General features: G+C 37.3%; 1 long non-coding RNA gene across 6 annotated transcripts in view; it reads left to right on the plus strand.

Moving 5' to 3' along the window:
- LOC109223499 overlaps positions 1–4,937 on the plus strand; it is a 5,664-nt gene extending 727 nt beyond the window's left edge. Inside the window, exons 1-7 of one of the 6 annotated variants that reach the window (XR_002067583.1) lie at positions 107–220; positions 329–390; positions 479–560; positions 854–919; positions 2,289–2,396; positions 3,141–3,517; positions 4,682–4,937. This is a non-coding gene — a long non-coding RNA (uncharacterized LOC109223499). Of the gene's footprint in view, positions 1–106; positions 221–328; positions 391–478; positions 561–853; positions 920–2,288; positions 2,513–3,140 lie in introns of those variants that run through there. The other 5 variants (XR_002067582.1, XR_002067581.1, XR_002067584.1 and 2 more) reach the window with 5 other exon arrangements.

Raw genomic sequence — 15,239 nt, forward strand, 5'->3', positions numbered from 1 at the left:
GATACCTTTATGTTTCCCTCCCAATTAGAAACAAGAACTAAAACCTTATGTTCCTCCCCAATTAGAAACAATAGAACTAAAACCTACACCCCAGTTGACGAAAAAAAATAAAACAATTCTAAATCGCTGCTGAAAAAACCTAACAGGCTGCTGCGTCCTGCGATTTACAGTGCGTCAACGGCAGCGCGAGTGCGTCAACGACAACCCACCTTTTTCCCAGGTAAATTCTCTTCTCCTCGATTTACAATCGATTTACAGTAGAATCGATTTCCCTCTTGAATCGACTTCGCTGCCGGAAAAACCTAATTCGTTGCTGCGTTAATGGTAGTGCGATTTATAGTGTGTCAACGGCAGTGCGAGTGCGTCAATGACAACCCATCTTTTTCCTGGGTAAATTCTGTTCTCTTTGATTTACAATCGATTTACGGTAGAATCGACTTATAGTAGATTAACTTCTCTTCTTCCAATCAATTTACAGTAGATTTTGTATTGATGATGGTCGATTGATTTACAGTAAATCAGTTCCTAACTCGCTGTTCAACAGCCTGCCGTAGTGCCAGGTAAGTTTCTCAATTCTTCTACCCTTGTCTTTCTTCTGCACTCTTTCGGTGTCTTGATCTCCTATTTTTTCAGATTTGTTTGAAAATAGATACCTGAATTCATGTTTTTTGTTTCTGATTTTGGTTGTGCAAAATCTACTCCTATTATTAGTGTGAAAATTTTGTTCTTTGAAGGTGCTGATTTGCTCTGTGTTGCTACTGGGACTTTCCTCTGAGTTTTGAACCGATATTATAATTATAATATAGTACACACTTACTTCCCCCTCTCAGTTATGATTAACTTCTTATTACAGGATGCTACTTTTTTGAGAATATTTGGCGACTGGAAAAGAAAGCATCTTTAGGTTCTCAGATGAATGGTAAAGTTCATCCCCCGCCCCTGCACCCTATTCAATTTTGTTTCTTTTCTAAGGTAATCCAGTGAATTTGATGAATGAGAAGGGATTGTACTATTTTCCAACCACATGCATTGTTCTTAAGAATGATTTGATGCAGGGTACCATCACATTTTATAATGTTGGTGATCAGTCATTAAGAACTAATTGTATTTTGACAGCACTTTAAAAATCATTGTATTTTGACTATCGGTGTACAAGTCAACACTTTGTTGATTCCATTCCTCCATTTCTTTATTAAACTATATATGTCTTATCTTCTCAAAGCAGTCATTTTTGGGTCTCAGTCAGTAACAACCTATTCTGCAAACTTGGTTGTTAGATGGAGCAAGTGATTGCCTCCGAACTCAAATGTAGTGGAAGACAACCTTATATTTCAATTCCATTTTGAACATTCCTAATCATTCCCTACAAAATAAGTAATTAAGAGTAGCAATACACATTGGTGAATGACAAAAATTAGCGGAGAAGTTTCTGCCAAACGAAATTATTTCTGTGATGCATCCTTGTTTCTCTCCTTGGAAGGGAGAAATAAAAGTAAAATCAGTTTGCAGCCAATTTATAGACAATCCATGTTTTCCTGAGCTAATTGAGAAATTCTAGTGCTGCTCATGTGTACTTTTTACTCTTGTAATGTTGCTTTTCTAATGTCTGAGTAGATAATTTTCTAATCTCAAAGGCATTCGTTTCAGTTTAATGGATGTATGGTTTGTGAATTACAGTTGTGGTTGATCAGCGTATCTTCTTTTGTGGCAAGTGTTACTTTCATTTTCCCATTTGTCCTAAGAAAAGGTGTTACTTGCATTTCCCTTCAGTTTATTGTAGAGCTCCTTTCTTTGACAATTTCTGCAGGTTTCTGAGAGTCTTTTTGTGCTACTCTCTCCTTTTCAGTTCTGTGAACCTTTTCGGAGTATGAGGGTTAAACTGACTAATTTTCGGAGCGAAGCCAGACATAGTATTTCAAAAAAATTTTGAAATAAAATTTACATGTTTTGTAACCACATAAGAAGTACTATAGTCACAATAATTAACAAATCCATATATTTGCGAAAAAATGTGGTCAAATAAAACTTGATTTGACTCCCCAAATAGTAATAGGTTCACATAAATTAAAACGGATGGAGTAGTTTTGTAGGTGTTCCATCTGATTAGAATGTTGGGTTTTCTCTTTCTCCTTTCTTCTCCAATGTCATCTACTGTGCATTTGCATGATAATGATATCTTTCCTTTTCTTGGTTGTTATGTGATTGCAGTTGTATCAACCGTATATTTTCATGATACTTGATATGTTCCCCTTGCTGGGTTATTCTGAAATTGCGGTTGTGGTTTGCAGGCTGAGGAGAAGATAAGGGTGCTTCATGAAAGGAAAAGTCGAAAGCTGAAGCAATTAGTTGAAAAGGGTGCTGAGTCTCACAAGGTTGACATGACCAAAAAATTGGTTGTAAGTCTCTCCTCAAATATTAGAATTGCAATTTAGGTTGTTGATAAAGTTTCTGAGAAGATAAACAGACTGAGGGATGAAGAGTTGTGGCCATAACTGAATGAACTCATTCAGGGGTATGTGCACTTTTTGAACCCTATTAGATGAACAAAATACAAATAGTTTTCTCATATTAAAAATTTCGCATGAAATTGTGAAGAACTTTCTGCCTTTGTTTTTATTTTTCCTCTACAAGCTTATCTCTAACAGCTTCATCGCATGTGTTTGTCTAATGCAATCAGCTAAAATAATCTACTTATCTACCTGAATAATTTAAAACAAGAAATGATTTGGTCCAAAATATTGTTCTGTTTTCTTGTATCCTTGGGGCTATAAAACCTGTAGAGAGTAAAACATATGAAGTATTTCTGCTGATGACCTATGTTGCTCGGACTCTCCACAAATGTTGCCGGGTGCGTGTCGGATCCTTCAAAAGTAGTGAACTTTTGGAGGATCCGACACGGGTACGGCAACATTTTGGAGAGTCCGTGCAACATAGCTGATAACTTCGTCAAATACTTTTTCTACTTGGTCAGCCACCTTAGTTACTACTTAAAATAGTTGATTTTCCAAGTAAATTTGCTTTTTATTAGGATGTAGGACTAACCGTCAAATTTTCTCGCCAATTTTCTGTGTCTTCCCTGATAATACATTTTTCTATTATTTCTAACTTTTAAGTTTCTCTTTTGTGATTTTTGTGCATAGGTTAAGTCGAATGTGGAAATGCATGCTTGAGTGCCATCGCTACCAATGTGTAGCCATTGGAGAAGCAAAGTGGTTAGACGCCATTTCATCTCACAAACACTTTAGTGATGCTCATCTTGAAGCCACTTTGCAACTTGAGCATGAGCTTTTGAACTGGACTTTGAGATTCTCTTGTTGGGTGAGTGCACAGAAGGGTTATGTGAGAACATTGAACAATTGGCTTATGAAATTTTTTCCAGATGTGCCAGAAGAAACAGTCGATGGAATAGCTCCCTTTTCTCCTGGTAGGATTGGTGCGCCCCCAAATAATATGCATCTTAAATTAGATATGTACACAAGGAAATAGTTGAACCAGATGGAGTTTTGACGACTACCAGGTAAATTCTATCTGATGTTTGTATATGTCTAGTTGCGGAGGGTCTTTTGAAAACAGCCTCTCTACCCCCTCGGGGTAGGGGTAAGGTGTGCGTACACACTGCCCTCCCCAGACCCTACTAGTGTGATTTCACTGGTTGTTGTTGCTGTATACGTCTAGTTGGTTTCCATGAAGAAGGATTATGCACCTTTTAATCTCTTCTCGATTTTTTTTAATGTCAACTCTTCCTTACTATGAAGTATTTAGGTTATAGGGGAATATTTGAATGTTAAATTTTTGGTCAGCTTATGGGTTGGACTTGGAAGTTGTTGGGTCATATTTACACATATTAGGTTCATACGTTTTCGGTATCTGTAGTTAATTTAGTGTATGCACTGCAGGCATGTTAAGTGAGGCTAAGGAGTCGTTTTGTAGGATGCATTAGAGAAAAAAAATGTATGCATTAGCTTTTGGTATTACTAATCCCTTGTTTGGTACACATTTTCACTCTAGAATTCAAAATAACTAAGATATGGCAGCTCACAATTAATTAATTTAGACCAGAGCTGCATTTACATGAGTGGGGAATGCTTTTTGTATGCCAATAACTTTTAGGTCCTAAAATCTGCCAAGATTCAGAGCAAAGTTAAACTCACTTGCAAAAAGACTTCTGCTTTTCAGGTGAGGGTACTATATTCTTTCTTTTTAATAGGGAAAATGACAATGATCTTGACGTGGATCTTTATTGATTGTTCTTTCACTTTTCTCATGACTATCATGTTCTTTAGCAAGAAACTGATCAGTAATCTGCTTTATAACAGTAGCTACAAAGACTTTCTGATTTCCTTTGTGGTGTTGTTTTGTCTGATTTTTTTTTGTTCTTGAGTTTGTGTAAAAATGGCTGGTATGTTTAACCAGTGTAGTAAATTTTTTCAAGTGTTGCATCTGGCAAGTTGTCATCTTTAGATGATGCTGTCATTTAGATGCAGTTGTTATTTTGATATGAGGCTTTCCTCTTCCTTATTGTGGTTGGGGTTAATCTACATATGTTGTTGTCGTTTAGTTGCACTTTGCAAAGCATTTGTTTAATTCTTGTTTTCAGTATTGCTTCTTGATTGAATGGAATGTTCAAGATATTTTTTCACATTATACTTTATCTTTTGACATAATTATTATATAATTTCAGGTTATATGTTGAATAATTTAGCTGGTGAAAGAGTTCAAAATGATGAAAAGTTGCGGAAACCATTTGAAGACCCATCATTCGTCTGGATGAGTTATATAATGACACTAGCTATTTAGTCTAAACAATATATTTTTTATGTTTTAAATTACTGTGATATTAATATTTTTGATTAGTACTTCCTTTTGTTTGTTAAGATTAATGAGATACATTATGTTTTTTTTTGAATTAATGTTAATATATTTTATTATTTGAGTAATTCTGTATGAATGTAGTAACAATTATTAATTGTGGCTAAACAATTTATAATTGATGTAAAATAATTGTCGTTAAAGATATTGACTTTTAGCGGCAATTTAGTTAAACATATTAGCCATTAGAATGGAAGCTAAAAGGGCAAACTAAAATTGTTTCAGAAGGGATATTATGGCCATTTTAATTGCCATAAAATAATTGCCATTACAGATGTGAACTTTTAGTGGCAATTATTTTAAATTTAGCGGCTATAAAAAATAGATGCTAAAGAAGTATAATTAGCCGTTTGGATTGGATTTAGTAGCCATTATAATTGCCACAAATAATTGCCCTTAAAGATGCGATTTTTAGCGGCAATTATTTTGAATGTAGCGGCTATAATAATGGACGCTAAAGAAGTATAATTAGCCGTTTTGGATTGGATTTAGTAGCTATTAAAATTGCCGTGATTAATTGCCGTTAAAGATAATAACTTTTAGCGGCAATAACACATACCGTTTACCAGCTTTTACGAGAATAGCTGCTAAAGGCTTTGCCGACCCCAGTTTCAGCGGCAAAAGACTAATGGCCGGCAAAAGATATAGCGGCTATTATTATTGCCGCTAAAGCCATTTTGTATTGCCGCTAAAGGTCTTATTTGTAGTAGTGGGAGGGGTTCCTACAGCCCAAGCGCTATAATTTGCACGGACAACTCACGTGCCATAGTATGGATATGATAATCCGCATGGACAACTCACGTGCTATAGTATCAATATTAAAATCCGCACAGACAACTCACGTGCTATAGCATCAATAACCTCATAATCAGGCTGTCGGCCTCACTCAGTCATCAATCTCTCCAGTCTCTCTCTCCCGGGCTCACAATGTCATGAAACTAGCCCAAAAATGATGATATGATGTATCAATAAATAACAACAGAGACTGAGATATGATATGCATATGAATGCGTATGACTGAGTATATAAAGCAATGAAAGAAAATAACTCAACAACAGAAATGACCTTAGTGGGTCCCAACGGGATAAGCATGTAGCCTAGACATGGTGTCTAACATAGATCACAGCTCAATAGCTCAAGTACGTAGACATTTCATGGTTAGAGGTAAGATCAGGTAACTACATAGTACCACAGAAATGACGAAGTCACAATTCACATGGTGCACGCCCACTAGCCCATTACCTAACATGTGCGTCACCTCAACACCAATCACATAGCACGTAATTCGGGTTTTCATACCCTCAGCACTAAGTTTAGAAGAGTTACTTACCTCGAAACAAGCCAATTCCAATACCGAGCAAGCCAAGCGATGCTCCAAAAATGCCATCACGCGCGTAGTGACTTCCGAATGGCTTAAACTACCCAAAATCAACTCAAATACATCAAATAAATCTGAAGGAATTAATTCCAAATGATAAAGATCGAATCCTTAATCAAAACTCAAAATCAGCCAAAAATCACACCCCGGGCTCGTGCCTCGGAACCCGATAAAACTCACAAAATCCGACAACCCATTCAATTAGGAGTCCAACCATACTAGTTTCACTGAAATACGACTCCGAATCGATGTTCAAAACTCAAAAATTTACTTTATGAAATTTTAGACAAAACCCCCAAATTTCACTTTGAAATCATCAATCAAATGCCAAAAATGAAGATGGATTCATGAAATATAACCAGAATCGAGTATAGAATACTTACCCCAATCCATATGGTTAAAATCCTCTCCAAAAATTGCCCAAATCCGAGCTCCCCAACTCAAAATATGTTAAATGAACAAAACCCTCGATTTAACATTGTTCTGCTTCGTTTCTTGTGTCAAACAACCCCAAAACTAGCTTTTGATGTCTCCAATGGATTCCTTGTGAAATTATAGTCAAGTTAGGCTCTTGAATCACTTCATTTAACCTTATATTGAAGGAGATATGTTCGTTTCAATATTTGGAAATAGTGCACATTTTTAAATACGAAGTCAGTGGCAATTTCGTAATTAATCTTAAAATCTGGCAACCCAATTCTTAGTAAAATGACCATGAAATCCTCATACGATGTCCAACTTCAACGATTCTTTTTTCTATGGCTCTGTAATTATGATACAGATCTAATATTTCAATCAAAATAGATATCGGAGCTTATTTGTTCAATGTGGTACCATTTATGTTTGAAGAAACGACGTCGAAAAAATAAGAAAAACGAGCGCAACACAACCCAAACCTATCCAAAACTCACCGGAGCCCCTCAGGACCCCGTACGATCATACCAACAAGTTCCATAACATAATACAAACCTACTTGAGGCCTCAATTCACGCATAACAACATTGAAACAACGAAACGCACCTCAAATCAAACTTAATGAACTTTCGACTTCCAAAAACTCACGCCGAAACATATCAAATCAACTCGGTATGAACTCAAATTTTGCACATAAGTCATAATACACTATACGGAGCTACTCGTGCCTCAAACTATCAAATGAAGTGCAAATGCTCAAAACGACCGGTCGGGTCGTTACAGTTAATTATTTTTAGGAATTCGAGTTGAATGGTTCTTACTTCAGTTTGTTCCGATATTTGCTTCATCATACAAAAATATTATATAAGCGGACCCTGATAGAAATATAAAAAGATCTCGCACCTTCACGTCCTCTTGGACACATATATATTTGATGTTAATTATTATAAAAAATTTGTATGACATTTTATTAAAAAACTCTTTCCCCACATGTTATTTAATTTATGAGAGTGCTGAAACTTGTAACTTTATCCTATAAATCCCTTTGTATCACACAAGGCATCCAAATTCGTACGTAGAAACAATCCTTAAAAATATTTGATTGTATCTTATTCTACCTAAAAATTTCTTTCTAAATTTCTTCATCTGTGCGTGACGATTACATAAATATATCATTTTTTATTCCTATGTAGTGCGACTAATAGTAGAAACAAACCTTGTTAAAAAACAAAGTGGGTAATAATAATAATAATAATAATAATAATAATAATAATAATAATAATAATAATAAGGTGGGTACTAAAACTTTACTGGTTAGATTGAACAAAATTAGATAAAAATACTCTTGAAATATGTTGTTTATCTAGAAATTGTATGATTATAGTATCAGACTTTTAAACTTTCTAGATTTGCTATGAAATGTATGACATTATGTGGTAAAAATAAAATTCAACCATTTGCATTAACTTAGCAGAGCTAACTTATATATATATATATATATATATATATATATATATATATATATATATATATATATATAACAAATGATGATTAACTGCAAAGAACATTCTAATTAATATTAAAAGTTATCCCTGATAACATGTATTTTAGTTTTTAAACTCAACATAACATAATTACCATAACAGAATTTGTTCTTTTAATTTGGCAACCAGTTCTTGGGCAATTGCACTCAACCAGAATAGCTTCCTAACATGTATTATATTACCTTGATATGTCATACGTCTGTTTTTTCAAGTTATAATAGTCCACCAACGTAGTTTACTGACAAATGAAGATCATAACATCCCTATCATTCAAAGAAAGCTTATTATATAATCAAGCAAAAAATAAGAGTTTATTAAACTAAGGAGTGTACGTCCCAAGAATAGCATGAATAAATTATGTGAAACGAATGAGAATATTAATAGTATAGTATTTATAACTAATAGTATCATCAGAATGTATATTGACATCACAAAATTAAAAGATGATTTACCATTAAAATGTTAATTGAGGATTATTAATATCCAATAGCTTTATTAAAGTGCATCTTGACGTCACAAAATCAATAGAGGATATCACAAATTTGTTGGGCTTCTGCATAGTTTGATATGTGGCTTACTTGGTTTTGCGTAAACTGAAATGACAAAACTTTTCTTGCTTTTCAGTGCCATAGATATAAGCTAAAATATCCAAGTTAAATCTCCCAACCTAGCTCCCAACACCACCCCCACCTTTGTAAACAGCCATCACAGAATAAGAAATACAATAAAAAGTCAAAGAACAACTATTTTTTTTTTTTGATAAATATTTTGTCTCTTTTACTCTCAACTCAAAGACCTTTGAATTCAAAGGTTCGATATTTTTTCTAAACCCTCAAATATCAAATGATTTGAGTTCGTTTTGACCTTTAATCTCGTCTAGCAACACATCCATCCCTGAAGTAATTTTGAAAGTACTCCTACGAATTAGATTTCATATCATTTAAGTTCAAGAATATCCAAAACAAAAGAAAAAAAATATACAAATATATTATGTAGAACAGAACGAAAAGCAAGGAAAAGAGAGAGACCAAAAATTACCTATGTGATTGTGGTTGCTTACTATGGGGGAAGACGAAACCGTCTTGAAAGAAATTTCGTCCAATGAAGATTAAAATGGAGATATTAACTGGCGGTCCTTTAAGACTATAAAGTAACATTATACAGAAATTTTATTAAAAAAATCCTAGTTCTACAGTATTAATTGCTGCGCAAATTTTGGAAGAAGAATCCTAAATCTAAAGTGAGCGTAATTGCTTTTGGTAAAAGAATCCTATGCTGGTTCAATTTCGATAATTTTGGTTTGTTGTATTTACATATTACAATTTAATCCAACATAAACACTTAGGACAAAAAAGACGAAAGCATTTTGCAAAGGGCCTTCGTGCTTTTAATATATATATATATATATATATATAAAATCACCAAATAGTGATCGAATAAATCAATCTTCATAGTGAATAATCAGAACATTTTTTTTAATTTCCGTCCATATTAATATTTTCTGGACGATTATAAGTTAGATACACTGATAATGTAGAATTTTTTTACACAATCAATATAATTTAAACAATTAATAATTAATTCAAGATTACTAATTACAGTAAATATAATTACATCAATTAAGTAACCTAAAAGTATAAATATTTTTTATAACGTTTGTGCGCATGCGTACGCATATCTCAAACATTTTGTGACATCTGAGAAGGCCAATCAACGAGGCAACCCAAGCTTGGCTGCTCTTGCTGAAAGAATAGTACTAGTACAAGATTAAGCCTCCAACACAATGTTCCCTACTCTGCCTTTTCTGTCAGGGATTTTCACACGTATCGACCATTTCTGGTCAGGCGTAGGAGCTGAAAAAATCTGGTTTACAGAGTACACAGAAGATCGGTACGAAAGCTCATCTCTGTTGCATGGATTATTGTATACTGCTAAAATCGGAGAGTCCGACTTTATGATCATTATGACACTCCATAGCCCGTCTACAGAAGGCTCGAGGCACAGCTCGAGGTTCGACCCCGAAAGTTCCCTATGTTCGACCTCGGGGCAGTGCAAATCGGTGGCTATGATGGACAAGCAGGAAATTCCCAAGGCACGTGGTTAGAGCTGACCAGGTCTACAAGAATAGTACAAGTCCGTACCGAGACATTAAATGGCTGTACCAGCCGCATATTTTTGTAATAAATGCACCTGTACTATGTTGGGATTCCCCTTCCTATATAAAGGGGACCCTTATTATTTTGTAAGACATATGATATTCAATACAAGAACAAGAACATTCTTTGTCCTTCGACTTAAACATATTCTACTATCGCTCCTTTGATTTTATTGCTTACATTTATTGTGTTTTATTGATTGTTCTTCATTTTTTACTCATCATTGATCATAAATCAAGGTCCTTAGAACTGTTAGTTCTTCATCGACCATCCTCAGTCTGACACTTTAGCTCGACCTTGAGGCCCAGCGTAGGCCAGCTCGAGACCCCGATTCACGGCCATTCGGTTTGCATAACATACCGTCCTCAAGCTCTTATCTCATTTTCCTAACTCACACTTAGCATCTATCGCTAAATAACTAACATAAAAAATAAATCACGTATTTTTAGATCCACAAAATCAAATTTAATTGTAATTTCCATTTTCAAGGTAAACAATTTGGCGCCCACCGCGGGGCTAAAAGTAATAGTGATTGTTTTCGTGCTCGTTTATTGAAAACACAAGTTATTCTTCACACTTTTTCTTGTCTAAGAATCTTTGATTTCAGGTAAAAATGTCTAACTTAGTGAATGCACATGAAAACAATCACTATTCACACGATTCTTGAGGACCATGGAGAGAATGGTGTAGTTGTTCCAGCTGCCGGTGTACCACTGCGAAACCCTGAGGATGCACCAGAACCAATCCCCGTGGATGTGGGCTCACGCAACGCCCAACACGTCGATATAAACTCCCACACTAACGGGAGTATACGCCAAGAAAACCAACAAGAAGCTCAAAGAACCCCAGCTCGGGAGGAACGAGAGGTTTAGCCTTCACGTCATTTTTGAGATGTAGCACCGGAACGACTCCTCGAGCCGAACAGGTACCGGAAAGATCGAGCAACAACGGGTCAGCAGCGACCCCGCCATTATGAAGATGCTCGAGGACCTCACAAAGAGAATTGAATCGGGCGAAAAGAAGATAGAAGCTAATGACAAAAAGGTGGAGACCTACAATTCAAGGGTCGATCAGATCCCAGGCGCACCCCCGATTCTGAAGGGTGTAGATTCAAAGAAATTCGTCAAAAGCCATTCCCATCGAGTGCTGCTCCAAAGCCCATCCCAAAGAAATTCAAAATGCTCGATTCTCCCGAAGTACAACGGAACCTCGGACCCCAACGAGCACATCACTGCTTACACTTATGCTGTAAAGGGAAATGACCTGAAGGACGACGAGATTGAATCCGTCCTGTTAAAAAAATTCGGAGAAATACTTTCAAAAGGGGCCATGATGTGGTATCACAACCTATCCCCGAATTTGATAGACTCGTTTTCCATGCTGGCAGATTCTTTTATAAAGGCACATGCCGGTGCCATCAAGGTTGCTACAAGGAAATCCGACGTTTTCAAAATCAAACAGAGAGAAAACGAGATGGTACGGGAGTTTGTATCTCGCTTTCAAATGGAGCGAATGGAACTGCCAACAGTCTCCGATGACTGGGCAGTGCAGGCCTTCACCTAAGGCTGTATTGTGGTCCGGGCGCAGCCCGGGACCGGCCCCAGCCCGGACCGGCCCAGGCCCGCGGGCCCACATAGGCTTTGGGCTAAACGGGCTGGCCCGTATGGTCAGGGCCCAAGCGGTCCTAGGAGCCCACTGGGCCGGTCCAGCATGGAGAGACCGCGAGCCCGGGACCGTTTAGCCCGGGACCGGCTGGCGGGCCTGGGCCGGTTTAATCGGGCCTAACGGGCCCAACGACTATTTTTCAAAAAAAAAATTTTTTTTTTTAAAATTGGCCAACGGTTGGAAGTTTAAAAACTAGCCGTTGGCCTGCCAATTTAGCCGTTTGGCTTTTTAGAAAATAGCCATTTGCCCCCCAAATTTTGTTTTAACCCCAAATTTTTATAATTACACTTTTTCCCTATTCTCAACTATAAATACCCCCTCATTCCTTCATTTTACTTACAAAATCATCAATCTTTCTCATTTCTCAAACTCCAATTGAAGTATTCAAGTCTTCATCATCTCTCATTTCTCAAACTCAAATTCTTAATTCAAGTTAAATCATGCCCGTGATTGTAGATTTGCCCATTTGTTATGGAACACTTTAATGTGGTAGAAGAAAATGAAGAAGTTTACATAATAAAGTGCAAGAATTGTGGTCGAGTCTACACTCATCGTCCAAAGTTGGAGGGCACAGGCTGTTTAAGGAGGCATATAAAGAGTTATCTTGCGCGTTCTCCAGACATTCGTATTTAAGATTTTAAGTTGATTTGACACAGTTTGTGTTATTTTTAAAATTATTAGACGTATTATGCTTAATGTTTTAGTTTTGTTAGATTAATTTGAAGTATTATGTTGAAGGCATTGAACTTTAATTTGAAGTATTAAATGTAAACTTTAATTTGCAGCTTTGATACCGAGTTTCATCTTAATATATATATATGTCTTAATATAGCTAATGTTATATCGAAATTCGAATATAGCTTATATACTATACATTTAGTATATCTATAATACTATACTACTATATATAAGGCAATATACTATATACGGTAATTTTCTTGTAAATTATCTAAATTATATACTATATACGGGAAGCAGTTCATCGGAAGCAAAGTAACAAAGTTCCTCGAGGACCATAAAATCAAAAGGATTCCCGTCAACACCCTACCACCCATGTGCAAACGGCCAGACCGAGTCCACAAACAAGACCATCATTCGAAACTTGAAAAAGAAGTTAGAAAATGGAAAGGAAAAATAGAGAGAAATGTTACCCGAGGTGCTATGGGCATATCGAAACAACTCTAAAATCGAGCACGGGAGAGACGCCTTTCTCTCTGGTGTATGGATTAGAGGCTTTGATATCGGTCGAGGTTGGAGAGCCAAGTGCCAAAATTTTCGACATGCCACCGAGAGCTCAAACAACGAGGCCATGACTGCAACCTTCGAACTATTAGATGAAAAGCGAGAAGCTTCACTGGTCCGAATGGCCGCCCAAAAATAAAGAATCGAAAGGTACTATAACAGGAGAACAAATCTCCGACATTTCGGAGTCGGGGACTTAGTCCTAAGGAAAGTCCCCCTAAACACTCAAAACCCTAATGAAGGAAGCTAAGCCCGAGCTAGGAAGGACAATACCGCATCCTCGGAGTGATCGCAAAGGGTTCTACAAGCTCGGTACCATGGAAGGCGAACAACTTCCAAGCAATTGGAACATATCAATGCTCAAACGCTATTACTGCTAAGGTGTTCGATGTAAGACAGCGAAACATCCTCCGACTCAAAGACCTTGGGTTTTAAAGCATGCATTGCACTTCTTTCCTTCGAACGGATTTTATCCCAAAAAGGTTTTACCGGCAAGGTTTTTAACGAGGCTACATCTATATGCTACCTAAGGAGGACTCAAACAAGTATTCAAGGTTTCTCTCCAATCACCCTCGAATACTGGGGGGGGGGGCATCCCCCCACGAGATCATTGGAGAGATCAAAATAAGCTAAGAGATCTCGATAGGAAGGTGATGTATCGGGCCAAACGGTCAAATGAACCGTGGCCGCGTAGAATAATCAAACCCTCGACGGCGAAAACTATGTATACTTGTGCCAAGTAATCAAGGATATTTTTGCATCAAAAACACTTTCTGCGCTTTAAAGAAGTTTGCTATTTTCACAAGAAACAGCCCCAGGGCCAAAAAATTTCCCGAACACCCGAAAACTGACACCAAAAACTCGAAGCCATAAGACCTCCGGGCGGAAACTTCAAGCTAAAAAGCCCTTAATAAAGAAACATCAAGTTTACAAGGACGGCTCCAGAGCCAAAAACTTTCGATGTCTCGGGGACTGTCGCCGACTGTCACCCCATCGAGCTATCAAAAACTCGAGGCCATAAGACCCCAAGCGGGCAACCTTGAGCCCGAAAGCCTCTATTGGAATGCTAGAAAACGTAGACCTCCATGAGGCATTATCAACAGTGTAAGACCTCCATAAGGCAATACCAAATCTGTAAGACTCAAGCAAGACATGAATTGTACTTGTGCCAAGTAACCTATCTGTAAGACCTCAAGTAAGGGCATGTTCAAATTTATAAGACCTTAAAAAAGGCTAATCCCGATCTTAAAGTCAAGGCTATATATTCCGGAAACTTGTAAGACCCCTAAAAAGGCATACCCTCGATATAGACGCCGAGGCTACCTCACTCGGGGACTAAAAGGCTACGGCCAAACACAATGACTACGGTCATAAGACCCGGCCAAACTAACACGACTCGGGGACGCCCGACCGTGCCATAAAATCACAGGCCTTCAATACTTCAAAACTACTTCGAAAAGAACCGGTAATCAGGCTACCCTCGCATAAGCAAAAGAGCTTCCGTTCATGTTAGCTCCAAACAATGAAAAAGGCTTCGAAAGAATTCAGCCATCGAGCGAAACCTCCCGAGGTGCTCATTTATCGTCAACGGCTCACAATTGAGGTTTCTTACCGAACCATCGAAGAGTCGGACAAATAACAAACGTCTTTGACGAGGGAAAAATAAAGCCTATATTAGAGTCGTACCGACCCAAAGTGTAAGAGCCTAAGCGCCAGCCTATATTAGAGATCGTACCGGACCCAACGCGTAAGAGCCCAAACGCCAACCCATATTAGAGGTCGTGACGACCCAACGCGTATGAGCGACGAGCTAGCATAAAATTCAAAAACTTAAGGGTCGATGAGCTCGAGTCGGAACCCGACTCGAAGACTGAGTCTGAAAGGTTAACTAAAACAGTGCCTAAGGGAAAATTGCGTAAGGCCTACGGGCTATAGCCATTTGTAAACCTAAGGGTTTTACCTCGAATCCCA

This window comes from Nicotiana attenuata, chromosome 3 (assembly GCF_001879085.1).
Source record: "Nicotiana attenuata strain UT chromosome 3, NIATTr2, whole genome shotgun sequence".
NCBI classification, from domain to species: Eukaryota; Viridiplantae; Streptophyta; class Magnoliopsida; order Solanales; family Solanaceae; genus Nicotiana; species Nicotiana attenuata.